This window comes from Felis catus, chromosome C2 (genome assembly GCF_018350175.1).
Source record: "Felis catus isolate Fca126 chromosome C2, F.catus_Fca126_mat1.0, whole genome shotgun sequence".
In the NCBI taxonomy this organism is placed as follows: Eukaryota; Metazoa; Chordata; class Mammalia; order Carnivora; family Felidae; genus Felis; species Felis catus.
The window spans coordinates 121,951,616-121,978,162 of record NC_058376.1 but is presented as its reverse complement, the minus strand read 5'-3'; the positions used below and the strand labels follow the sequence as shown (position 1 = coordinate 121,978,162).

The window sequence follows — 26,547 nt, the reverse complement described above, 5'->3', positions numbered from 1 at the left end:
TCCCAGAAAGGCCCTCGGCGTCCCCACCCCGGAAATGCGCTCTTTTGCGAAAGCAAAACGTGGGACCAGCCTAGCAGTGGAGAAGGTTTCTGAATGGGTAGAACGGAGCGAAGTTTGTAGAGTGTTTGCCTCCAGAGGTCGTTCGTGAGTCAGAGAAACCCGGACTTTGGAGGGAAAAGACCTGGCCACGGTCCTTCCGCGCTTCTCGGTGCGGTGTGCGGGTTCTTCTGCCGGCCCTCCTCAGCTTTTGCACTCCCTCCGCCTGCTCTGGCCTTGCCTGCCTGCGGAGGCTACAGACCCTCTGCCCACCCCCGGGCGTCTCTGAAGGTAGAGGCCTATAGCGAGGCAGTCCTGTGTATCCTTGTTCCCTGCATTGCCTGTCTTTCGCCGGGAATTCATACTGGATGGAATTCTTTTAACGACTTTTGAACATTTCTGCAGAATCTTAGTTGGTCAGTATTCCATTACATCTGCATAACGGCATTTTAAGGCATATGCAGTCCGGCTCAGCCTAGTTAAAAGGGACATCGAGGAGAAAATATTAGTGAAATATATAAAAGACTAATAATCCAAATATAAGTCAATAAGGAAAAGGTAACCCAATTGAAAAATGGACAAAGAATATGAACAGGCAATTCACAGAACAAGAAATAGTTAACCAAAACAACACATGTTAAGATTTCCAACATTACTAGTAATCGAGAAAAATACAATATAAAACAGCAAGCTGTTTATTTTCACCAAAAAAATGCTATCAGATAGTTAAAAAGAGTAATAGGGTTGCTGATGATGTTTCTGACATCAAGCCTGTTCATCGAATCCGATGTTGATGTGAGCGTAAATCGGCACAGTGCTTTTAGTAGGCAATGGGCTATGTTTACCAGCCTTAAAACGCCTGCGTTCCCTTTGAGGTGGGGAGGGGCTGACGCAGAGCGGGCGGGGCTACGGGAATAGACGTAGTGGGAGGGACTGGAGGAATGGGCGTTAAGGGGAGGACATAAAGGACTGGAATGTAAAGGGCGGGATCTGTAGGCCCGGGAGTGATTAGAAAGGACTGGGGTTGGCGGAGAGGGAAAGGGACAAAGGCTTGGGGGAACCAAGAGGCACTTGAAAGGATAGGGGGAAGTGAGAACAAATGGCAGTGGGAGGATTAAGGGGGATTAGAAACAATGGGAGAAACTTGATGGGGACCGGCAGGGATTAGGAAGGTAAAATAGAAACACCTGGCTTTCAGTGAATTGACCTAGAGCCACTGGCATTACAAGACCTGCTATCATTGAGCAAGGCCGTTGTGGAAGAATGAGGTTTGTTAGCAAACAGGAAATACTGACTTTCAGAGTGCTACTAACTGTGCCTTGCAAGGTTCTTTTACTTCCTCTCCTCTTGGCTCTGTTTTCACATTGTAGTTTGTTTCTAAACGCAACCTGAGATCTTTAAAAACTCCTTAATCTGAAACTTCTGACGGTGAATGGCTTGTATCTTTCCCATGTGATCCTCAGATGCAAAATAGGCATTTCAGCTGCTTCAAGTAGAAAGTTACTGTGTCACTTTTAAAACTCGGAAATGCCCCAAATCCTGGGAAGGCATCAACAATGGGTCTCTCTGTAATAGAATGCAAGAAGTAGGCATAAAGGGGTGCAAGTCCCAAGACTCTTCCATTTCTCTCTTGGTTTGAGGCAAGCGTTCTTTTAGCAAATAGAGGGCCCTGTGGTCCCTGGCTTATTCTGTGGTTCATGCTGTTTTCCACACAGTGAACCACAGGGCAACCCGGTAGCAAGAATCGGCAAAGGGACAGGGCTGTAAAGGGCTGAATTTGCAGCCCTAAAAATGCACATATTGAAGCCCTAACACCCAGTACTTTAGAATGTGACTGTATTTGCAGGTAGGGCCTTTCAAGAGGTATTTAAGTTAGAATGAGGCCATTTTAGGTGGGCCCTAATCCAGTCTGACTGGTCTCCTCATAGGAATAATAAATTAGGACACAAAAAAGACACACTAGGGATTTGCACGCACAGAGAAAAGGCCATGTGAAGACATGGCCGAAAGCAGCCATCTGCAAACCAAGCAGAGAGGCCTCAGAGGACACCAGCCCTTGCTGACATCTTGATCTTGATCTAACATCCTCCAGAACTGTGAGAGAATTGATTTCTGTTGATTAGACAACCTAGCCTATGTTGTGTTGTGTTATGCCATCCCTAGAAAACTATTACGGGGCCTTCACAGGTCTGGGAAAATAAAAATTAATTCAAGTCCTCCAGTTAACTATTACTGGGAACTGTTTAGAAGTGCTTCCTTTGAGCATGGAAGAAGCCCCTTGCTGCACTCCCGTACACATATTTATTTTTTGTTCAGGAAATGTGGAGTCTGCTATTACAGGGCCTGAAAAGTTCCCAGGGGTGTTGCGGGTCCATCGAGTGCAAGGATCAAGAAAGAATTCTTGAAATGTTATGTGGTGTAACTTAGTTTATTTAAGCAGCACATAGGCAGGACCCATGGGCAGAAAGGACTGCGCTTTTTTGCTGTATGAACCTGGTAGTTATATACTTAGTGCTCCAGGGGGAGGGGACGTGCAGGGAGTGTTAGATCATAAATGTTTGCTTTGAATTTCTGCTCCTAAAACCGCTTTTGTAACATTTCTCCAGTGCTTATCATTCGGTTTGGTATTAACTATGAGTGAGATGTATAGACTGTCATGAGACCCTTTAAGAATGTAGCAGCCAGCACATGTTGGATCCTTACTGGAACTATGCGGGCTGTAGATCAGCCAAAAGTGAACATTTCTCTGCTTCTGTCCCTCATCATTTCCCCCCTGGCCAATTTTCGGTCCTTAAATCTTGAAGGTTGTTGAAGGGTGAAGGCCTCATCTTCTGTGACTTCTTCAGGCTGACAGGGGTCATAGAGATGTCCCAACCTATGGACCAAAATTAGTCACTCTCTGTCCCTGCAAGTAACTATTATGGAAGGCTGTTGCCGTAGAGTCCAGAGTGGACATCAGGATGAATTTGTTTCAAGTAGTAAGGATCATATGTCGGCTGGGTGAAGGAGTCAGGAACTACTTGCAGGTATCTCAAGAATAGAGAACCAAGCAAACGAGACAACACATTAGGATTATTATTATTATGAAAATAAGAAGAGCAATGAGAAGACCCTTTAGTGTGGATCACAGTGCACCTCCTGACCAGGAATGTAACCAGTCATTAAGTGACAATGTAGGATCTTTTAAGAGCACCAATTTGATTATTCATATCAGTAAGTAATCTTATATTTTTGTCATAATCCTGAATGTAGATGCAACATTCCACTTTATTTATTTTTTTAATGTTTATTTTTGAGAGAGAGACAGAGTGCAAGCAGGGGAGGGGCAGAGAGAGGGACACACAGAATCCGAAGCAGGCTCCAAGCTCCGAGCTGTCAGCACCGAGCCCGAGCCTGACGTGGGGCTCGAACTCACAAACCGCGAGACCATGACCTGAGCTGACTCAGACGCTCAACTGACTGAGCCACCCAGGTGCCCCGCAACATTCCACTTTAATAACGGCACATGTTCCTCCTTGTGCTGCTGAGACATCTAATGCCATTCTATTTTGTAGAACTGCTTTATACACGAGTTATTTCAGAGTTTAATAATGCAATGTTATTTTAAGGGTCATTTAAGGCCTTAATTGTGTTTGTCAAGGGCCTCCATGTGCCATATGACATTTTCTAAACCTACTGATAGAAGAAAAATAGATGTCAGATGATCATACCAATGGAACACAGATCCTGTCCATTGTTGTTTTAGATATGGAAGATTAGCTGGAATTGTGATAGTCTTAGTGCTATGGCCATGCATCTAGCCATAATCTATAGTACATCTTCCATTCCAGCCTGGTGGAAGCCATGGCTGCATATTTGGCCCATATAACCGTTGTGTTCCATTAGGTGTTAGCCATCTGATGCCCGGTCACTTTGTCCAGTCAGTAGCAAACCAATCAATTGCCTATAAAGTGACGGTATGGTCACAGGTTTCTGGGGGAGCCATCCCATTTGGTGAGTATATTGAGCCATGAATCAAGGGTATGGTGTTTTCTGTTCCCAGCATAAATGGTCTTCTGGCTTAGTTGTCCTGTTGTAGTAATAAGCCACATAGATTCATCCCATATTTGGTATCATCCTTCCTGGATGATATCGACAGGAAGGACTGTGTAGTTGGGGGAATTTGTTGTTATGAGCCTACCTGTAGGTTGGCATATTCAGTTAAAATTTTAATAGATTTGAGGGTAAGAGAAAGGCATCTTATCGCCCAGAGAGTCACATGTAACATCTATCATAGGCCAGCAAGAAACATTCTTTCTAGTAATAGAAATATCCCTCTATGTGCTAGTGTGCAGGTGATGTATCATATCAGCTACGTATTGATGTAAATAATGCCAATCTGTATCTTGTAAAGTAGAAACCCACCAAGGAAGGCCTGAAGTGCTTGATACGGGCAGTGAGCTACAAATCCAGCATGAATACTGGTTTTGTAGCTCCACGTAATGTTATACCGACTGTAAAAAAGAGTTACCACTTAGGTATGGTGTGTAGATGGCAGGTAAAAGAAAAGAGACCTTCATGTTTTCTTATCTCGTTGTTGAAGAGGAATTTGAGATCTGCTGGTTCACAGGAATATGAGGGCACATCGACCAGTTCATTGTCACTCTCTGTTGAAGGGGTATAAGTTTAATTCAAGAAATATGAGTCTATGTTGAGTGACCTTCTAGTTTTACCGCAGTGGAGTGCTTAAAATGACCCTGTAAGGTCATTTCCATTTAGGAATTTGTTCTCCTGAGTTGTTTGCCTGCCAGTCTATTTTAAATAGACTAGTTCTCTGGGGTTTACTTGTAAAGAATTTTGAATTTCCTTAGGGTCCGGTTTTGGCAGTACTTTATTAGCGTGTTTGTTAAGAGTTTTATGGACTAATCTAGTGTCTAATGAGAAGTGTAACATTACTTTGGGACTGAGGATAAGTCAATGGTAAGGGTCAACCATATATTAATTCAAAAGGGCTTAACCCTAATCTTTCCTGTGGGGTAGTTCTTATTCCTAAGAGACCTATTTGTAAAAGAGTTACCCAGTTTTCTTGTGTTTCTATCCTCATCTTAGTAAGGTATCTTTTAAAATTATGGTTGGCCTTTTCAACTGTGCCTGGTGATTGGGGATGTCAGGCTATATGTAAAAAATATTTAATTTTATGGGTTTGGGCTACCTGTTGAGTTATTTGGGCTGTAAAGGATGGGGCATTGTCACCTTGAAGAGATCAAGGGAGCCCAGACTGGGGACCGATTTCCCTTAATAAAGTCTTTGTTACTTCAGTAGCCTTTTCTGTCTCACATGGGAAGACCTCCATCCATCCAGTAAAGGTGTTTATATAGACTAATGAATATTTATATCCCTTATAAGGTGGCAACTGTAAAATCAATTTGCTAGTCTTCCCCAGGGTATTTTCCACATCTTTGGGCAAGTGTTAAAAAACGAAGGTGGTTATAGTGCACCTTCAAGGTTAACCTGGGCACACACTGCACAAGACTTACATGCATTTTATAAAACGGCTCTTAATCCTATTCCATCAAATAAGGGTTTGGTGAAATTCCATAAAGCTTCTCTTCCCATATGAGTAGCCTGGTGCAATCTTGTTGCTAATTTGCATTGTTTTTCCTTAGGGACAAAGATTTTTCCTTTATCACTTCTTATACCATCCCTCAGCAGTTTTAGTAGATTTTCCCCCAAGTGTTCTGTTGTTCCCTTCCATAGTATAAATGGAAACCACAGTGCTTTAGAGATTAGAGACTGGTCTAAGACTCAGAACTAGTTTAGTTCAAGCTGTCACTTGGGCTGCCAAATTGTCTAAATTATTTCCTTTAGATTCTAAATTTGTTCCCTTTGGATGTCCTCTAAGATGCTTTACAGCAGCTTCTTTAGGGAGATGAACTGCCTCTAACAGAGTTACAAATTTAAGTCCATATTTAATAGGGGAATTATGACTAGTTAATAATCCCTTTTACTTCCAGATGGCACCATATGCATGAAGTGCAAGGAAGGCATACACACACACACACACACACACACACACACACACACACACACTCTTAGACCTTTTTAAAAAATGTTTATTTATTTGTTGAGAGTGTGTACATGAGTAGGGGAGGGGGCAGAGAGAGAGAGAGGGAGAGACAGAATCCCAAGCAGGCTCTGTGCTGACAGCAGCGAGCACCATGTGGGGCTCCAACTCACATGAACTGTGAGATCCTGACCTGAGCCGAAACCAAGAGTCAGACGCTTAACCAACTGAGCCACCCAAGCGCCCCAACTCTTAGGCCTTTAGCTAACTGAAGAGCTTGCATGAGAACTATCAGTTCTGCCTTTTGAGCTGAAGCATTGGTTGGTAACAGGTTGGCTTCAGTAGCTTTCGTGAAACTAACAATTATATACCCAGCTTTACTTTGTCCTTACGTAAAACTACTGTCGTCTATAAACCAACTATCTGTGGCTTGATCTTCTAGATCCAGACGTGGCTGGAATAGACTAATTCTATTGCCTCTTTACAGTCATGTTCAGGCAGAGTAGTAGCATGGCCTCGTCCAGGCATGAGGAATGCCAGATTTAGGGTTTGACAGGTTTAAGAACAGTACTGGGGGAATCTAAAGTATAGTTTGATCTTTAGTCATCACCCTGTCATTCACTGATGTCCTTTAGTTTCTAAAGGACAGTGATAAGAAGTCATCACTGTCAATGGCCTTCCCATTGAAAGTTTAGATGCTTCTACTAGCAATGCAGTGGCTGCTACTGCTCAGAGACATGCTGGCCATCCTTGGGCTGTACTTTCAATGGCTTGGAAAAACATCCTATAGGTCTCAATTCATGCCCGTAGTTTTTGTGTTAGTACTCCTAGGGCTTGGCCCTGTTTTTCAACAATGAATAGGGTAAATGGGTTTTTCTAAGTTTGGTAGAGCCAGGGCCTGGCCGAAGATAGTTTAGTTTTTAGTTGTTGAAAGGCCCCCTGTTGTTCTTTGTCCCATTTTAAAGGCTCTTACTTGGCCCCCTAGTGGCCTTATATTGAGATTTAGCAAAGACTCCAAACTCTGGAATCCATAGGTGGCAAAATCCAGCCATTCCTAAAAAGGTTTGGAGTCGTTTTTTCTTGTGGCAGGAGGTCCCAATTCTATTATAGCTCTTTTTCTCTCAATTGACAGGGAATGATCTCCAGGAGTTAATTCATATCCTAAGTATTGTACTTTGTGTTTAGAAATTTAGAAATTAGAAATTAGAATTAGAAATTAGAATTTCAGCCTTTTAGGTGATACTCAGTATCCTCTCTCTCCAAGAAAGTTTAGTACACAATAGAATTATAGCCCAAGGCCCCTTTTGTGGGGCTGCATATTAAAATTTCATCAACATATTGTGATATTGTTCCTTGAAGCAATGTAAGATACCTAAGTTCTCTACTGAGTGCCTTGCCAAACAAATGGGGACTATCTGTAAATCCCCATGGAAGGACTGTCCATGTAAGCTGCCATGCTTGTTCTCCTAAAGGAGTCCATTCAAAGCAAATAGAGTCTGGGCCTCTTCTCTTAAGGGGATACAAAAGAAGGCATCCTTTAAATCAAGCACTGTAAACCATTCTGTATTGCCCAGAATTTGAGTCAATAATAGTATAAAGGTTTGGTACTATAGGGTGAATAGGGACTCTACTGCTTAGTTTATTGCTTTGAGGTCTTGTACCATTCTGTACTCACCATTAAGCTTCTTAACAGGCAAAATGGGAGTATTAAAAGGGGATAAACAAAGTTTAAGAATTCCATATTTAAGAAATTTACCTGTAAGTGGTTGGAGTCTAGCTCCGGCTTCTCTCTTAAGAGGATATTGTTTTTTTGTGTGGAATAATAGCAAGATCCTTTAGACCTACTTTGATGGCATGGACCCATATTGCCTTCCTTGGGATGTCACAATTCCATGCTTGTGAGTCTACTTGCTCTCAGACATTAGGGGGAATTCCAGGATGAATGCCTGGTTTTTCTTCAGCCCTCAGGGAAAAGAGACCATCCTCCTACCCAGTTAGTTTGAACTAGCTTCCCAACTTAATTAAACATGAAGTCCCTTCCCAGTAGGGAAGTGAGACAAGAAGGGAGAACCGGAAAAGAGTGGGTAATTAATTGGTCTTCATATTTACAAGTTAAAGGAAAAGTTACTTAGCATGATTTAGGTTCTGCTTCTATTCCGGTAATTTTATGTTTAGAAAGACAGGTCAGGCAAGAGTGCTGAACAAGGGGAGAGTAAGTGGTTCCCGTATCAATAAGAAAATCAGTGAACTTACCTCCCACGTCCTGGGTAATCCAGGGCTTAGCCACCTTGATGTTCAGGGAAGCCAGACCAGCCTCAGCCCCATAATGCCATCTGTTCAGGTTGTTGCTCTCAGGCTGGGAAATGAGTTCCTGTCTTCCCCTCTCTCTGGAGATAAGGACAGTCCCTTTTCCAGTGTCCCTCTGCTTTGCAAGTGGGATTGGCCCCCGCAGAGAGCATTTATTCAGACATTCTTTACTCCAGTGTCCAGTTTGGCCACACCTATAGTGTGAGGTCTTACCTGAACTTCTGTCTGAGACCGGTTTCTTCTGCTGCCCCTGGTTAGCCTGGCATTGTTGGGGATCCACAGTAACGGCAGCCAATATTTGAACCTTCATTCTACTCTGTTATTTTAGCCCTGCGGTCCTTCTCCTGTTTTAAAGCCATATCTCTGTTTTTAAAGACTCCAGTGGCCGCTTCCAGCAGCCACTGGGTTGGAGTTTGAGGGCCTAGGGCCATCTTTGCCAGTTTACAGTGAATGGTGCTGACTGGCTCATAAAATGCTTATTTAGGATAGCCATCCCTTCTGGTGTGTTTGCGTCTAAATCTGTGTATTTATAAGTTGCTTCTATTAAACACCCCTGAAATAAGGCTGGATTTTCAGCATTTGCCTTGGTCACTTCCTTAATTTTATCAGAATTGACAGGTGTAGAAAATCCTCTTTAAATTCCCTCCAATAAATAGGTGACGATATAGTCTCGTCTTTCCCTGCCAGGTCTGTGCTCTTGGTAGTTCCAGTAAGACTCAGCATTAGGAACAACCTCTCCTCCTGCTGGATAATGGTTTCTACCCCTAGTTGCCAACTCATCTGCAAATTCCTTTTTTTTATGTTTATTTATTTTTGAGAGAGAGAGAGACAGCATGAGTGGGGGAGCAGCAGAGTTAGAGAGGAACAGAGGATCAGGAAGCAGGCTCTGTACTGACAGCAGAGAACCCAACGTGGGGCTCAAACTCAGGAACTGTAAGATCATGACCTGAGCAGAAGTTGGATGCTTAACCAACTGAGCCACCCATGTGCCCCTCATCTACAAATTCTTGTGCCCCAGTTCAAGTCCAAGCCTTTACTTCTGGGGTACAGCAATGCGTTAGAATAATATAGATATCCTTCCAGGTTAAATCAAACGTTAGAGACACCTGGTGAAATCCATCTATAAACTTGGATGGATCCTCTGAGTATCATCCTAGCTTTGGTTTTATTTGAGCCAGATTTGACATGGAAAATGCAACATGTACTTTAATTGTGCTCATTTCCTCATTTGCTACTTTCTGAAGTGGATACAATCCTTCCTTAGTCTGAGTGTTTGGTAAGTATGATGTTCTGTTTCTAGTTTATGTCCCACTGAACTAGGAGTAGAAGGCTCCAAAGGTTTATGTGGAGCGGGAATTACTAGGGGACGGGGGCTTGCTTACAGACTCATTTTCACTTTTTCTTCCGCTCATTGATTTTCTTGTTTGTCTGACCGAGTTGGTTTCTTTGATTATGGTGGTCTTTTTAAACAATCATTGTCTGAAATATCTAAAGGTGGGGAGCCTGGAATCTTGCCAGACACATCCTACAAGTCTTCTTAGATTAAGATCCTGACTCAGTGCCATAAAGGCCTGGATGTAGGGTATTTTGGTTCATTTTCCCTGTTGCCTGAAAAAAAGGCAAATTGATAAATAGTATTGAAGCTTAAGGACCTGTTAATGGGCCATTTTTCATCATCATCCAAAGAATACTAAAGCCAGACATTTTTGTAGAAAAAAGATGAAGCACTTCTTCTTTAAATCCTGTTGTCCAAATTGACTCCAGTGTGCTATGAGATGGCCCAAAGGGGAATCCCATGGGACTGAGGAAGTTGATTCCATAGTTAATCCCTATAAAACGAGGAGACCGCATAATTAAAACCATTGCCAAAATCCCCCTCAACTTCCAAATGGCATCCCACCAGGAATATTGCTGAAGGTATCTGGGGTTCAGAGTGCTGAGAGGCGTCCCTCATTCCTAAACCTCTGACACCTTTGTACTACCTGAGAAGCGATGCCAACCTCCCTTTGCTTTCCAATTGCATTCTGGACTACAGTGGGTGCTGGTGAATGGACTGAGATGCTACAGACACTGGGTCTGTCTCCATTTTGAAGAAGTCAATATATTTGGCGATCAATAATAATAACCTTTGTAAGCCTCTAGGTCTAGTATTAATGGATGGGGTTTTCATGATGTATTAAGCATCATATATCTAAGCTGGAAGTGTTTTCAATCTGAGAGGAGGACCAAGAATGTCAAATAGCCCTTGAGTAAGGACAAATGAGAGACCTGAAAAAAATAAAAGCATGGAGTTCCTATCGAATCCAGGCAACTTACTCAGGATCTCTGTTTACAGTCCAGCTCCCCATTGGGTAGTTCTGACTGGTCCCTTTTGAGAAGTACATGGTCAGACATATCTTGGATTTTATGCTAATCGAGGGATCACACTGGGTTATATAGGTAGAAACCTTATGCGGGAGTTTTGAGATTGGTGGCCATCCTAAACCTGACGATAATATATGCATCAAAATAACAGGAAAAATAAGGAGAGTCTGATTCTTTAAAAAAAAATTTTTTTTAACGTTTATTTATTTTTGAGACAGAGAAAGATAGAGCATGAACGGGGGAGGGGCAGAGAGAGAGGGAGACACAGAATCTGAAATAGGCTCCAGGCTCTGAGCTGTCAGCACAGAGCCCGATGCGGGGCTCGAACTCACGGACCACGAGATCATGACCTGAGCTGAAGTCAGCCGTTTAACTGACTGAGCCACCCAGGCGCCCCAAGGAGAGTCTGATTTCTGAGCCCAAAACCATTACAGCCAAAGTAATAATGTCTAGCTGGGTGGCAGGAGTCCATCCCTTTCCATAGGTGGCCACGGGCAAGAGGTTTTCTTCTGAGCACTCAAGCAAGACTCATTCCCAAGGGTCATACTATTCAGGACATTTCCAGAAAAGAACGAGTAAGAAGTAGAGGCTGGAGAAGTAAAAGAGACTTACCAAGTTGCACAGAAGCTCTTGTATTCATTCCATAATCCCTGCATAGGCCACCAAAAATGTTATGGGGTTGTTGAGTGCAATGGTCAAGGTAGAATTCTTGAGACATTGTATGGTGCAACTTAGTAAACTTATTTAAGGAGGACAGGGGAAGGACCCATGGGCAGCTGGTGGTTATATGCATAGTGCTCAAGGGGGAGGAGATGTGCAGGGAGTATTAGATCATAAATGTTTTATTTGAATTTCTACTAATAAAGCTACTTTTGTAGGACTTCTCTGGTGCTTATCATTCAGTTGGGTATTAACTATCAGTGAAATATACAGGCAATCATGAGACCCTTTAAGAATGTAGCAACTAGCACATATTTGATCCTTATTGGAACTACGCAGTCTACAGGTAGACTTCTGAGCTAAATGCGCACATTTTTCTGCTTCTGTCCCTTATCAGGTGGAGCCAGTTACCAATCATAAATTGATAAGGAAAAGTAGGGATGTCTGGCCAGTCTGGCTGTATCTCTCAGCATGTCTTCTAACTGCTCAAAGATTTAGTCCTTGGCTTTGTAGATTCAAAAACTTTTTCAGTTCAGGTCCAAGTAAATTATTTCCACACTGGCTCTAAAAATCAACTGGAATTTTAGCTTATAGGGGTGCCTGGGTGGCTCAGTCGGTTAAGCGTCCAACTTCGGCTCAGGTCATGATCTCGCGGTTCATGAGTTCGAGCCCCGCATCGGGCTCTGTGTTGACAGCTCAGAGCCTGGAGATTCTGTGTCTCCCTCTCTCTTTCTGACCCTCCCCCATTCATGCTCTGTCTCTCTCTGTCTCAAAAATAAATAAACATTAAAAAAGTTTTTTTTTAATAATGAGAGCTATATTTTTCCAAAAAAAAACCAAAAAACAACCCAGAAATATTCATGGTAGATTAGTCCTAAACAATCTTTTCCCATGAAGAAGAGCTAAATGGGGGGAGGGAGGGGGGAGAAGAGCTAAGTGGAGACAAAAAATTCTTACCTGAAATGACCCTTGTTCTTTAGAACTCAACTGAAAGGTCACTTCCTTGGGAGAGTTTTCCTTGACCTTGCTAGGAAGTATTGGAGCCCCTGCTCTGAGGTCCTAAGGAATCTTGTGTTAGAAAATCCAACTTGTGGTATTTTTCATGAGTTGTTTATAAGCCTGTATTTCCCATTAGACAATGAGCTCCAAGAGGAAACAGGTTGTGTCTTATCACGGATTTATCTTCAGTAGTATTTGGACTACAGTATGTGCTCAGAAAAACAAACAAGCAAAAAACCCTAGGGAATGAATTTATTAATTAAATTATGCTATCACATGTTTCTTCTATGGGATCTGCCTTCCAAACGGACAATGAGACCAGTCAGTCATCTCCCCATCTGCACAGTTTTGGAGACACACTGATAAAACTTCTTCCTTGGCTTTTCCTTTTCTAGTCTTTTTAAGGATAGTCACCCTTCTATCCTATACCCTTTTTCATTTGATTTTACAAATGGTCTTTTTCCTGGTTTTATTTACAATGAGACCGCTTATTCTTATCACTAAACCACAACATAGGATGAATAAGTTCTGGGAAAGTCTTCTAGAAGCAACATGTCCCCTGTAGACTATGATCCTTGTGGACTACATCTCCTGATTTGGTCTCCAGACGTTTAACCCATCTCACTTTTGGGTTTACTCACCTCTGTCCACTGACTGTTCTCCCTAGGCACACTGACCTGGTGGTCATACTCCACATTCCCAATTCTTCATGGCTAGATTAGGGAATTGAGTGCATCATGTAGATTGATGGGTATAAGTTAAACACAGGATATAAATAAATATTGAGTCTTTGAATTCCAGGAACTTGAATTCAATTTTTAGAGGTCAAAAACAAAAAATAAATCCGAAATTCAAGAAGCCAAGTGCAGAACAGCCAAGGGTCTCATGTTTCCTATTAGGGCAGGACTAGAGGTCTGAGTATAGATGAGCCTGAGCCTAAAGAAGTGGATGGTGACATGGTCTTGATGAGCTAAAAGAAAGGAGGGGGAGATAGCGAGATTAGAGAAAGGGTAAGGAAGTAGGTGACGGCTTTTTCCCCTGGAAGGTTCTTTGGTCCCTGCTATTCCAAAGAAACTAGCCAAACTTAGCAGACTCAAGTTTTAACATTGCCTTTTCTTTATATAATACCTACCTAAATTCCAGTTTGTTGTTCAATGTACCTCCTGCATGCTGGTGAATGTTAGAGTCCATGAAGGCATGCACACTGCTATATCTTCAGTACTATCCCTAGAACAGTGGGGCTCGACAAATGTTTTCTGAATGGATCAATAGATGTATGTACAGGTAGGTGGTTGTATGTACGAGTCTGTATTGGTTCACTGTGCAGTGCCTGCTCCTACTTCCCAGAGCAATTTGTGACTCTGTGATAGGTCCATTTCTCCATCCACCTGCCCTCTTACAGCTCTAAAGGCCCTTAGTCCTTTGGCTCAAATGCCTTAGCTTTGCAGACTAGCTACTTATTAACTAAACCGTTGCACCACTTGTTCTTATAGCCTTAAATTAATTTGGGTTAATTCTTAACTGTTTCCTTTCTGTACATATGTCATTTAAAGGTTTGCCTTTATCTGATTTTCCCCAATTTCCTGTGCATTTGTGGTTTCCTACAGGAGCTCTCTACCAGAGGCCTCAGGCAGCCACACCAAACGAGTGTGGGCATCTAAGTTTTCTAGGAGGACTCCCTCCAGCTGCTCTGGGCCTCATTCAACTGGTGTCCATCCCAACATTCCCACTGAAGGCTATTTGTGCTAGAGGAGGAAGAACGCCCTCTCCAGAGCCAGTTCTTGGGGGGAAAAGAAGGATTGTTGATATAGCCAGAGCCCACAAGGAAGAAAGATTATTCTGCAGCAGCTAAAGGTGGGTAACATGCTTTTTCTCCAGTTCAGTAGGAGCAGTCCATGTTTGCTTTCTTTCGCATGAATTTCATTAGTGTGTTTTCATCCCGAGTGATCTTTGGAATAAACAGGAAGGAATGATTTTAAACCTATAGAATAAGCTTCCTGGGGAACCAAGAGTTTTTCCACCATTGACTCTAGCAATATCTAGCACAGTGCCTGACATGTAGATGTTCAATAAATGTTTGATGCAGGAAGGAAAGAACAGAAGGAGGGCAGGAGAGAAAGAGAGAAGAAGGGATTGGAGAATGGGCATGGCTGGAAAGAATGTTCATGTATTTTTCAGAAATAATGTGATGATAACATAGTTGTGTTTTGAAGGCTAATTAAGTGCACTATCACTGATACCTACAATCAATAAAACAAATTAAGTCACTTTGCAAAAGGAAGGGTGTATATATAAAGATAAAGTATTAGTATAAACCAGAATAACAACAAAGGTACTCTTTGGAGCTTATGAAGAAAGATAACATCAGTGATTACAGTTTAAGATAAATTCAAAACTCTAATGCAACAGCCATTTGTTCTGTCTATACCAATTCTCAAAACAAATGAAAACCAACAAGAACTTTATGGATAAATGCAGGCTGATCATGGAGTGATAGAACTGACTGCAACCGGTTGGTTTGGTATTTAGAAAAGGTCAACTAATCAGAAACGGTGCACTGAGGAAATTTACAAATATCTAAGCTTCCTGCTGTTGAGAGGGATTAACCACACAGTAATTCAGCAAACGCTCAAAAGCATTTAATTATGTGTCAAGGAAAAATATCTCAGTGCAGGGGGAGGTGAAAAGATTAAGGAAATTAGCATTTTTTAAAAGTATCAGTCTTTCATTTATTGAGATCATACTGGCTACACAGTTCAGGTCCAGCAAGCCAACTCTAGATGACACATCCCTTGCAAAAGAACACATCAGCATGATGGAGCTAGAAGGGAATAATAAGACATAATTTTTATAAAATCAAGATCTCATAACTAAGGGATTGTTTCTTCAGTAAGTCAAATTGTAACATATGTTAAGGTTCTCAATGTTAGGAAAAGCCATAATTATTTTATATTATTTTAATTTGGGGAAAATAAAACATAACCTAGGAGAAAATCCAAAAACATCTCTAAAACAAATTCCGAGAGACTTTTTTTGACCAGCTTTGCAAAGATTGTGTCAATGGGGTGTCTAATTTGGTTTGAAAGGTTTGTCAGAGTGGTTTAGACCATCATGGTCGGCACGATTGTATTATAAAAGAAAACTGTTGGTAATGTGACTAGCAGAAACAAGAAACAAACAAAAACAAAAACAAAACAAAACAAAACAGAACAAAAACCCATGGACCTTATTGCTGTGAGTTGTTCCCGAAGTTATAATAATATAATTCCACTTTTACCTGTGCAATAAATTTCACCTCTGAAACTGATTATTTCAAGAGTTGAGTAAGTCCCAAACTTTAGCCAGTGATAATTTTTGCCCTACCTTTTACAAGTTGTACTACCACTGACATGTTTTTTCTTTAAGTCAGATTAGGCTGTTTTTTTTTGTTTGTTTGTTTTTTAAGTAATCTGTTTACCTAACATGGGACTTGAACTCACAATCGCAAGACTAAGAGTCGCATACTCTACTGACTAAGCCAGCCAGGCACCTCAAGTCAAATTAGCTTTTTAACTTAAATATATTTAAAAGGAAACTTAGTGGATGTTACCACCTAAAATCATCTCAGGCATTCTTTGGAAAATACTTCCATCATGTGATGATGAAGAGGAGAAGGAGGAAGATGATTAATAATAATAGTAATAACAAGAATAATAATAATAATAATAATGAGAAGAAGAAGGAAAAGTTAAAGACTGTTTCCAAACTAATTCTGTGAAATAGAGACATATTGGTAGAGAAGAAATCAGAATCCTTAAAGCTCATGGGAAAATGTTAGGGTAAATCATATGCTCAGATTACAGTTTGTTCTTTGAAGCTTTATGTAAGAAGCAAGTTAATATTTACATGGCATTGAACTTCAAAGTCCAGGAAATAATAAGGAGGAAAAGAGAGTGAGAGAAAAACAGTTTGTGTCACTTCCTTGCTCCTCCTTACCCTGTGGCAAGGCCCCAAGGGGGCAGCAGGACACAACCACTGGAGGGAACCAAAACAGTGGGGTTGGGTCTTATCTTTCCAGAGTTCAATAGCTTTTTATTAAGTTATAAAAATTTATTATGCTAAGACACAAGTGCTCTGTTTCCCGACTCACATGGTGACTATTCTTGATAGAGTCTCATTGTGTCTTTAAATAATCATCTTTCCTTGGTGTGAAATTCTTTCCCTTACTTTTTTGTAGGGATGTGATCTCTGATTATGTTGTGTGTCTTTGCCATGATACTCTTGGTTTATAGAAGAGAGTGCTGTTATTGTAACATGGTAGGACATTATTTATGTGTCCAGTACAATGAACATCATCAATATTTTCCAGTACTTCCTTTCTGAATCTTCCTCTTGTTGGGGGGTTTTCACTTATTCCTGACTTTTAAGTTAGACGAGCCTCATCCACAATACCAGCAGGGTGGACAAGGGGTGGGCCCCGTATCAGACACCGTTCCGGGCTTGCTTCAAAGGGAGTCATCATGCCTGAAGCAGTAGTAAACCAGTGCCTATCTGGAGGGGAGCCACTGCTTGCATTTTAAAATTCTGGTCATGTGGTATATTGAGATTGCATGTATTTAGATACATTTAGAAATGTTGAGTCCCATAAAAGATCCTTTGAAGTCAGGCTCCATTGTTTGGCAGCCCTGTGTGTTCTTAAAAGAGTATCTGGAAGACAGAAAAGGAAGCTGGAGAGAAACTTCCTTCAAATGAAAAGACAGCATGAGAATTTTTAAAGTTAACTGCCTGCTCCTTCGAGGAGGAGGACCATAATTCTCCATCCCTTAACTGTGGGATATACACGTTGACTTCCTTCCAAAGAGTACAGTACGGAAGGGAGGCGAGGAGAAAACTCAACAGAGGAGAAAACTGACAAGCATGACTTTAACCTGGCTAGCCCATGTCCAGTACGTACCTTGATAGGATATGAATGAAAATAGCACTTTACCTCTATGGTCTTCCTCCCCAAAACCTATAACCCCAGTTTAATCACGAGAAAAACATCAGACAAACCCCAGTGGTAGGAAATGCTATAAATAATTGATCAGTATTCCTCAAAACTGTCCAAGTCTTCACAAACAAGAAAAATATAAGAAGCTCTCACAGCCCAGGGGAGCCTAAGGAGACATTACAACTAAGTGTAATGTGTTACCCTGGATGCTTTCCTAGAACAACAACCAAAAAAGGACATTATTGAAAAACCAAGGAAGTCTGAGTATGGACTTTAGTTAAAAATGTTGCAACCGTTTTGATTCACTGGTTATGACAAACGCACCATACTAACGTAAGGCATTACCAATAGGGGAGACTTGGGTGTTGGGTATATGAGAATTCTCTCTTCCATCTTCTCAAATTTCCTCTAAACCTAAAACTAAAATTAAAAGTTTATTTAAAAAAAAAAAAAAAAAGCTAACTTCCAGAGAAACCACTCTTTGGAAAACTACTGAGAGTCTTCATGACTCTCAATATTTCCTAAAAATCTTAGGAAAACTTCTGGTGGTTCTTGCCCTAAGATAATGGGGACACGTTCTTGTTGTTACAGTCTAGTGCTTGAAGGTACTTCAAGAGGGGAATCCAGAAGGAAAGGCAGGGATAAATAATTTAAGATACACATTCATTCATTCATTCATTCATTCATTCACCCATACCCCTGCACTGAGAGAGTGATACCCATCCCCTTGGTTCAGCTCTTCCTGGTCTCCTTCATGGACTTCTTTGTATCTCTCCATCCTTAAAGTTGGTATTTCTCTTATACACTCATGTACCTATTATTCTACATTTCTGCATCCTTGGCTTTATATATCATTCATTTGCCAATAATTCTCTGATGTGTAAATGGATCCACCTGTCCAAAGATGTCCCCACTTAGGTGTCCCACATGCACAACATGCAGCAGTACGTAGTGCTCCTGAAAACTTGCTGAACCCATTGTTTTTCTTTTAATCTTTAATGTTTATTTATTTTTGAGAGAGAGAGAGAGAGAGCATGAGCCAGGGAGGGGCAGAGAGAGAGGGAGACAGAATCTGAAGCAGGCTCCAGGCTCTGAGCTGTCAGCACAGAGCCCAACGCAGGGCTCAAACTCACAAACTGTGAGATCATGACCTGAGCTGGAGTTGGATGCTTAACTGACTGAGCCACCCACCCACCCCTCTTTTAATCCTTCTCTTTGTGAATGATGCCACCACCCCGTCAGCCACTCAGATCAGGAACTCACCCTGTGCGAGCTATCCCACGAAGCCCCTTAGTTACCAGATTGTCCAGATTCTACCTCCTGAATTTTTCTCAGAGCTGAGGCCTTCTCTCCAACCTCAGAGCTTCAGTCCAGCTTCTCATTATGCCTCCTCCCAGAGACAGCTTATTCCCTAGCTGAACTCCCATCTCTAGCCCCATCCACCCCTGCCCACAGAGCTGACCACACTACCACCCTGCCAACAACCTTCCACGGTTCCCTAGCACCATGGAATAAAGGCCAGGCCATCAGCCCTGCATACAGGTCTTCACAGATTGCCTCCTCCTGTCATTTCACCTCATCTGCCACTTCCCAAACTCACCTCCTGCTCCTATGATACTACTGGGGATCCCTTCTCCTGATTTCTTCCCATGTCCTCCTCCTACTTCACTAGTCAACCCAAACTCTCTTTGGAAATGTTCTCTGAGCCTTCAAGCCCACGGCACCCTCCAGGGCTCCTCCTTCGTGTTCTGGGTTCCCCTCCCAGTCCCAACCCCTTTCCCCAACCCACACCACCTCCACTGCGTGTAACTCAGGCATTACATTCAGTCATTCATTCAGTAATTGGCTTGTCTAAATTCTAAAACTACAGCAGTGAACAAAACAGAATTTTTAAAACCCTGCCTTGGAGCTTCTAGTTGTTCTGTCTTTGATTTTCCTGGCTCTCCCTTGGAACTCTTTGAAGGTGGGAAATGCTTTTATATGCATCTTAAGTGCTTAGCATAGTATCTAACACATAATTGGTGTTCAAAAAGTACAGATGAATACAAGAATGAAGACCCCTGGTTTTGTTCCTCTCCTCCTTCAAGCCAACCCAGATAGAAGAGCCCCAGAAATGCCTTCAACATGCTGAGGAGAAAGAACTTTAATATCACTCCATCCTTCCCCAAGTCCTCCTTCCAACTTAGTTAATTTCATTTTATTTTGAGCAGCACAAGTGTAGTGACTCATCGGCTCTTCTTCTCTGAGGGTCCTCACTTGCCTCTGGAGACAATAATAATTACACAATCAGTATATTATAAATGCTGGCGGTTCATTTTTAATTTTAAGAACTAAGCTCTAGGGGTACCTGGGTGGCTCAGTCGGTTCAGCATCCGACTTCGGCTCAGGTCACGATCTCACGGTTCATGAGTTTGAGCCCCGTGTCGGGCTCTGTGCTGACAGCTCAGAGCTTGGAGCGTGCTTCAGATTCTGTGCTTCTCTCTCTCTCTGTTCCTCCCCTGCTCATGCTCTCTCTGTCAAAATAAAAAATAAACGTTAAAAAAAAAAAAAAAGAACCAAGCTCTAGATGAAGCACAAACAGTTATATTTCTAGAACAAAACATAAAAGTTGTAAACCTCGGTGCCATGTAACCGTGATAGTAAGGGTGCCGGGCATTAGGGATTGGGCAGCAGAGAGTAGAAGTGGAAGGACACACAAAGTGGGTCAGTTTCCTTGTTTACAAAAATGGGAGTCACACAAAGCTGCTTTACACCGATGGGTCAAGAACTAGAAAATTATACTTAAATTTCTGTTGCTTTTCTTTTTACTGGACAGCCTTTGGTACTGTTTGAATTTTTTAAAATCAGGTACACGTTATATTTATAAATTAAAAAATTTTTTTTTCAACGTTTATTTATTTTTGGGACAGAGAGAGACAGAGCACGAACGGGGGAGGGGCAGAGAGAGAGGGAGACACAGAATAGGAAACAGGCTCCAGGCTCTGAGCCATCAGCCCAGAGCCTGACGCGGGGCTCGAACTCACGGACGGCGAGATCGTGACCCGGCTGAAGTCGGACGCTTAACCGACTGCGCCACCCAGGTGCCCCTATATTTATAAATTTTAGAAAGCTAGTTGGACTAGAAAATCACTGAAGGAGGGGCACCTGGGTGGATCAGTCAGTTAAGCGTCCAGCTCTTGGTTTTGGCTCAGGTCATGATCTCAGTTTGTGGGTTCGAGCCCATGTCGGGCTCCTCGCTGACAGTGTGGGGCTTGCTGGGAATTCTCCTTCCCTCTCTCTTCCTCTCTCTCCCCACGCCCCCTCTCTCTGCCTCCCTCCCTGCTCTCTCTCAAAATAAACTTAAAAAAAAAAAAAAGAAATCAATGAAGGGGAGGTAGACTGTTTCATGGTGAGGGAGCAGTCACTGGGAAGTTAGTTGGAGTCCCTTATGTGTGGGGACGTGCCGGGAGGTGGACGTGTCCAGGGTTGACTGCAGCTGGTGACCTCAGGGAGGTCTGGCCTTCCCGTCAGTGCTGAGTCACTGGCTGAACTGCGGCTGACACGTTGTCCTGACTGTAAGGCCACCACAGGTGCCCCCTCCCGCTCAGTCCCCAAAGCCTCAGGGACAGACCTCTGGGAATAGAGCGGAGGTGCTGGCAAGTCCAACACAACCTCCCGGAAAGCCTTCCTCTCCTGACAGGGAATGTGCCGTGGCTGTCCTCTTCTCTCTTTGTCCCCTTTTCTGATGATGTCATTCTCATCTGTCCCATGGAGCTGTTGGCAGAACACAGCCTCTGGAGCTGGAAGACCTGGGTGAGAAGGTGGCCACACACTGCCTTGTCCAGGGACCTTGTGCGGGACACCCAGACTTTTTACACCCTGTTTCCCTCCTGCCCTCCCGTAACATGCCCTTCCCACGTCTCTGGGTTCTTTGTTGTATAGGAGACAGAGACAGGCAGAGACAGAGAGACCTGGCCAGCCCAGATGTGTCACCATCAATAGGCATCTGGCGAGGGACCACCTTATACCACCTTCCCCTCGGAAGTTTGTAGCATTGGGCCTTCCTTCGGGGCAGACCACATTCAGCGCTCACGTTTACCCGGTTCAGCTCTGATGTTCACACCTTCTCCAAGAATGGCTGTGTGTGCCTGCGCATGGTGTGTGTTGCTGGTAATGATTCTGGAGGAGTTTCACTGTAAGGTCGTTCTTCTCTGCATTCTTTTGGTAAGCGTGTTGTGATAAGCTGAGGCTGAGACCGGGGGTGAGTTTGAGTTTTTCCGTTCCCTGGATTTGGACAGGAGGAGAAAGGCCTGAGAAGCTCTGAGCTAGTTGGAGGCTGCTCTCACCAGCCCCTGAGCCAGTGTCTTATGATCACTTGCTCTTGCTGGAGAGGATTTTTCTGGGAAGGCCTGTGAGTCAGGAGCCCCAGAGTCCTCGCCTAGATGACTTCAAAGGAGTCACGGGCTTCTCGATGCCTGATGAATAAGTGGAAGATGATACAGCTTGCCTTCACCAGTCTCAAAGCCTTCTGACCCTTTTGGGGAGAGGATCAGCAGTGGGGAAATGTGTCATCAGTGTTTCCCTTTGCTGACCCTTTGTCTTTCCTGCAGACCCATGTCTGATTCCGCATCCAAGAAGCTTGACGTCTGATTTCTGCTCTTATCTTGTTTTGCTTTTTTCCATTGTTTTTCTAAATTCTAAATCGAATCATTCAGGGCTCTTGATGGTCTCCAAAATGAGTTGATTTTTCCTAGCCTGTTATTCAAGTTCTGGCCCCTTCCCATTTTCCCATTTGCAACGCCCTGTCATCCCACCAAATTCATCAGCTAACCATTTCCTGAGTCCATCACAGACACTTCCACCCTTGTTTGTGCTTGTCCTCTCATCTGGATGCACCCCGCCACCCCCACCCCTCAGATTTTACTTTCTCTTCTCCTGTAAGTCTGTTGAAATCCTGCTGGAGCCCCTCCTGCTGCTCTGTGGGGCCCTGCCCCAGCTGCTCTAGCCCTGGCCGCTCCTCCAGCCTCTGAGCCCATCGTCCTAGCCGTACTTGTGACACCCTTGTACTTGGCATACGCTCTGTGTGATGGCCGTTAGCGTCTTATCTGCCCAGCTTTTTCTTTGTGTTGGGGATGTGTCTTTCACTTCACTGTATTTCCAGAGCATTTCCAGAGCTTGGGATGGACTGTGTGGTGTATCCCGAATATGCAGTGGGTGATCCTTGATGTTTGCCCAAGATAAGGATGAAACAATCTGCCGCCCTGAGCAGTGCACCAAGTGTTTGGTCCCAGAACGCTTGGGTTTGATAGGAGCCTACAGCTGGGAGTTGGGGGAGGGGTGCAGGGAGAAGAAATCCAGAGTTGGCTGGGGTTATGTCTTTTCTGTATTGCTTCAAGTAGCATTAATTTGAAAAAGAAAAAAATTCAGTGCTAAAAATCTGAAAACCGTTGGACTCGTTGTTAATGTCCATGCCTAATGTGGTCAACAGTAGGGAAAATTCATGTTCGCCTTTGAAAGGAGTGCCAGTAGTACTGAGGAGACCATCAGGAAAGGAAGAATTTGATCCAAAGAGTGGGCATTTATTTATTTTATTTTTTTATTTTTTAGAGAGAGAGTGTGTGGGGGCAGCGGAGAGGGCAGAGGGAGAGGGAAAGACTCGGCATAGAGCCTGACACGGGGTTCGATCCCATGACCCTGGGATCATGACCTGAGCCGAAATCAAGAGTTGGATGCTCAACTGACTGAGCCGCCCAACTGCCCCAAAATGCCCCAAAGAGTGGGCATTTTATACAGTGCCAAGAAAAAAAATTACTGTCCTACAGAAAGGGATTTAGTAGACAAATGAACTTGCCAAAACCATGTGAATTCTAGAAGTTTGCATTTTGGGTCACAAAAGGTCACAAGTGATTGAAGCTGCACAGTGGTTAGAAGACCTGTCTCCTCTGTGCAGGTCTTTGAAGCCCACAGAAGACAGTGGAAAGCCCAGTCAGTAAAGCTTTGTCTGTATGCAAAAGACAGCACCAAGGCCTACCAGCTCAATAGAAAGGGGATGAGGTGGTGTCAGGGCATAGGCAAAGGACACCTAGGACAGTGCGTCAGGTGCAGCCAGGCCCAGGAAACCTGAGGGGGAGAATTGTTCACCTGCTTGCTTGCTCATTTCAGGCGCCCCCTCCCTGTTTCTCTTGCCTGTCTCTGTTGTCTACCTCTGTGTGCTCAAGATGGCTACTGGCCCTGAATCTGCAGGACCTTGTGGCACCAGAGACTGCTACCATCTGACCTCAGACTGGCCACCCCTCGGATCTGGGTCCAGCCCGTGCTAAGTGGTCCATTCCTTACCCAATCGGTGCGTGTGTGGTGGGGGAGGGGAGTCACTGTGAGGTCAAGAAGCACTAACAGTGGGGCGCCTGGGTGGCTCAGTCGGTTGAGCGTCCGACTTCGGCTCAGGTCATGATCTCACGGTCCGCGAGTTCGAGCCCTGCGTCGGGCTCTGTGCTGACGGCTCAGAGCCTGGAGCCTGTTTCAGATTCTGTGTCTCCCTCTCTCTGACCCTCCCCCATTCATGCTTTGTCTCTCTCTGTCTCAAAAATAAATAAAACGTTAAAAAAATTAAAAAAAAAAAAGCACTAACAGTGCAGGCTGGCTACAGGAGGCAGAGTATGGGAGCCTAGGCTCCCCAGGACAAGAAAGGTGTGACTGGCGTTGCAGTGATCGCTTGCCTAGTGCACACTCACGGACACAGAGACACCCTGTACTTTGCAGGGGGGTGGAACACATGCGTCTGCCGCGCAAGCCTGGTGATGATGCACTGACAGCTCCCGGCAACGATTGTAATGCTCTTGCTTCCTCTGGAGGCTGCAGCCTCATCTCCTCTCCTTACTGTGGACTTTACAACATAGGATGGGGTCTGCTTGGCCAGTTTCTCAGCCTTGGCAACAGAGGAAGTCAGAAAATATGAGGCCTTCGTGCACAGTGCAGTTACATCTGAAGTAAAGGGTCGTGTCTGAAATCAGCACATAAGATGAAAACATTGTCTCTTGAAAATCCGTTAAATCACCCAATAAGTATGGGACACATACATCTCTCACTCAGCCCCACACAGCCAGTTTTTCTTCTAGCATCACAGCAGGCCATGTTTTTTGGCTGACAACCAGGCAGTGTGGTTGGCTCGCATTCAGGGGCTATGTTTTATGAAAAATCTTTAAATATTAGATCCATTCTCAGCTAGAGGCAGCTATATGCCACAGAGGCCCATGGTAGCTGAGGACCCCAGGGAAATGCAGTCTCCCTCTGAGGCATCTCATCAGAGGAGTGTGGAGGGAATACCCCACAACGTTAAATCTCCCTACCCTGTTCCTTTCTTCCCCGCTCCTCCCCCATTTTCCTTCCTTCCTTCCTTCCTTCCTTCCTTCCTTCCTTCCTTCCTTCCTTCCTTCTCTCCTTCCTTCCTTCCCTCCTTCCTTCCCCCTCCCTCCCTCCCTCCCTCCCTGCCTTCCTCCCACTTGCTTGCTTGATTTTCTTTCAGGGATATATAGTTAAATAGATGACTCTTTAGTTGTTTGTGGGATACGATGTCACTATAAAAGTATAGTACCCCTGTTTGTCTGTCCATCTGGTATTTATATATCATTTCTCCACAGGGGGATAAAGCACTGTTTCAGGCTGGGACAGTGTTTTATAGTTTGCGGCATCTCCGCTGTACCTTCCCCAACCCCAGGCATCCCCGAACCCAGCCCTTTGTACATAGTATCCTGCTTTCAAGTTGTTTAGTTGTTTGCTTACTGGCCAACTCTAACCCTGCTATGCTTGGTTCTCCTACCTGAGAAATGAACCTTAACTAAGGAGGAAAAAGGGTGCATAAAACAAACACTTGTTGGAGTTGAAGGATTAGCTAACCATGGAAGGCTCATTCTCCAGGTCATCTCCCAAAAAATGAAAACATGGACTGGATCAGTGGTTTTGAACTTGGCGATCCATAGAGTGACCTGAAGAAACAGATTCTGATTCAGTAGCTCGAGGGCAGGGCAGGAATCTGCATTTCTGACACCACGGCTGCTGATGCCTAGTCCTCCCCCAATGCTAACGTTACTGCTACACTGCATGTCATGGGGAAGGGCTGTGATTGGAGGAACAGTCCCACGTCCTCGTGTGTGAATGGAGGATAGTAATACTCCTCAACACCTGGCATGTAGGTTTCTTGTAAGGACAAAATGATTTAACATTTGCAGAGTGTTTTGAGCAGTGCCTGACACAAAGTGAGTGCCATGCGTGTGTTTTTTTTTTTTTTTAATTTTTTTTTTTTCTTCAACGTTTTATTTATTTTTGGGACAGAGAGAGACAGAGAATGAACGGGGGAGGGGCAGAGAGAGAGGGAGACACAGAATCAGAAACAGGCTCCAGGCTCTGAGCCATCAGCCCTGAGCCCGACGCGGGGCTCGAACTCACGGACCGCGAGATCGTGACCTGGCTGAAGTCGGACGCTTAACCGACTGCGCCACCCAGGCGCCCCCCATGCGTGTGTTTTTAAGTAACAGTGACTTTGAGAGCCCATGCCGGTTATCTGCCAGCACACCTCTGAAGCACATGAAATCAGCTTCCTCAGATGCAAGCGAAATCTTGGGTGGAGACAGCTGGAAAGCAAAATAAGAAGCAGCATGAATGTTACTCACGATAATTTTATCTGCCCAGGAGCACAGACAACCCACAGGACCTGGACCATACCTGCTGTCCCAGAGGGCACAGCCCCGGCTGGGCTGGAAGAGACAGGAACAGCTGCACAGGCACACGCCTTCCACAGTGGCCCCCCCAGCACCATCCCCCTCCTCCTCCCCAGGGCTCAGCCTGCCTCCAGGGGACAGGTCTCTGCTGAGTTCTATCATATTCTTGACCCCCTCCAATTGCTAGTGACCACATCTCTCATGCTATTTAAAATGATCTGACTTATGTGGATCTGTTTATTTGTTTGTTTGTTTGTTTGTTTATTTTGAGAGAGACAGAGCAGAGGAGAGGCAGAGAGAAGAGAGAGAATCCCAAGCAGGCTCCACACTGTCAGCGTGGAGCCTAATATGGGGCTGGAACTCATGAACTGTGAGATCATGACCTGAGCCGAAACCAAGAGTCGGACGCACAACTGACTAGGTCATCCAGGTGCCCCTGATCTGTTTATTTATTGAGTTTTCACCACAGTCTCATT

At 43.9% G+C, this 26,547-nt stretch overlaps 1 protein-coding gene across 13 annotated transcripts in view; it reads left to right on the top strand.

The window, feature by feature from the left end:
• The window catches only part of ZBTB38 (zinc finger and BTB domain containing 38), a 171,036-nt gene continuing 144,489 nt past the window's right edge, over positions 1-26,547 (top strand). For 2 of the 13 annotated variants that reach the window (XR_002144849.3, XR_002144847.3), the window contains exons 1-2: positions 5-452; positions 14,017-14,263. The gene's annotated coding sequence lies outside the window, so the exon portion shown is untranslated. Of the gene's footprint in view, positions 453-1,535; positions 3,250-14,016; positions 14,264-26,042; positions 26,304-26,547 lie in introns of those variants that run through there. The other 11 variants (XR_002144845.3, XR_890744.4, XM_019810630.3 and 8 more) reach the window with 8 other exon arrangements.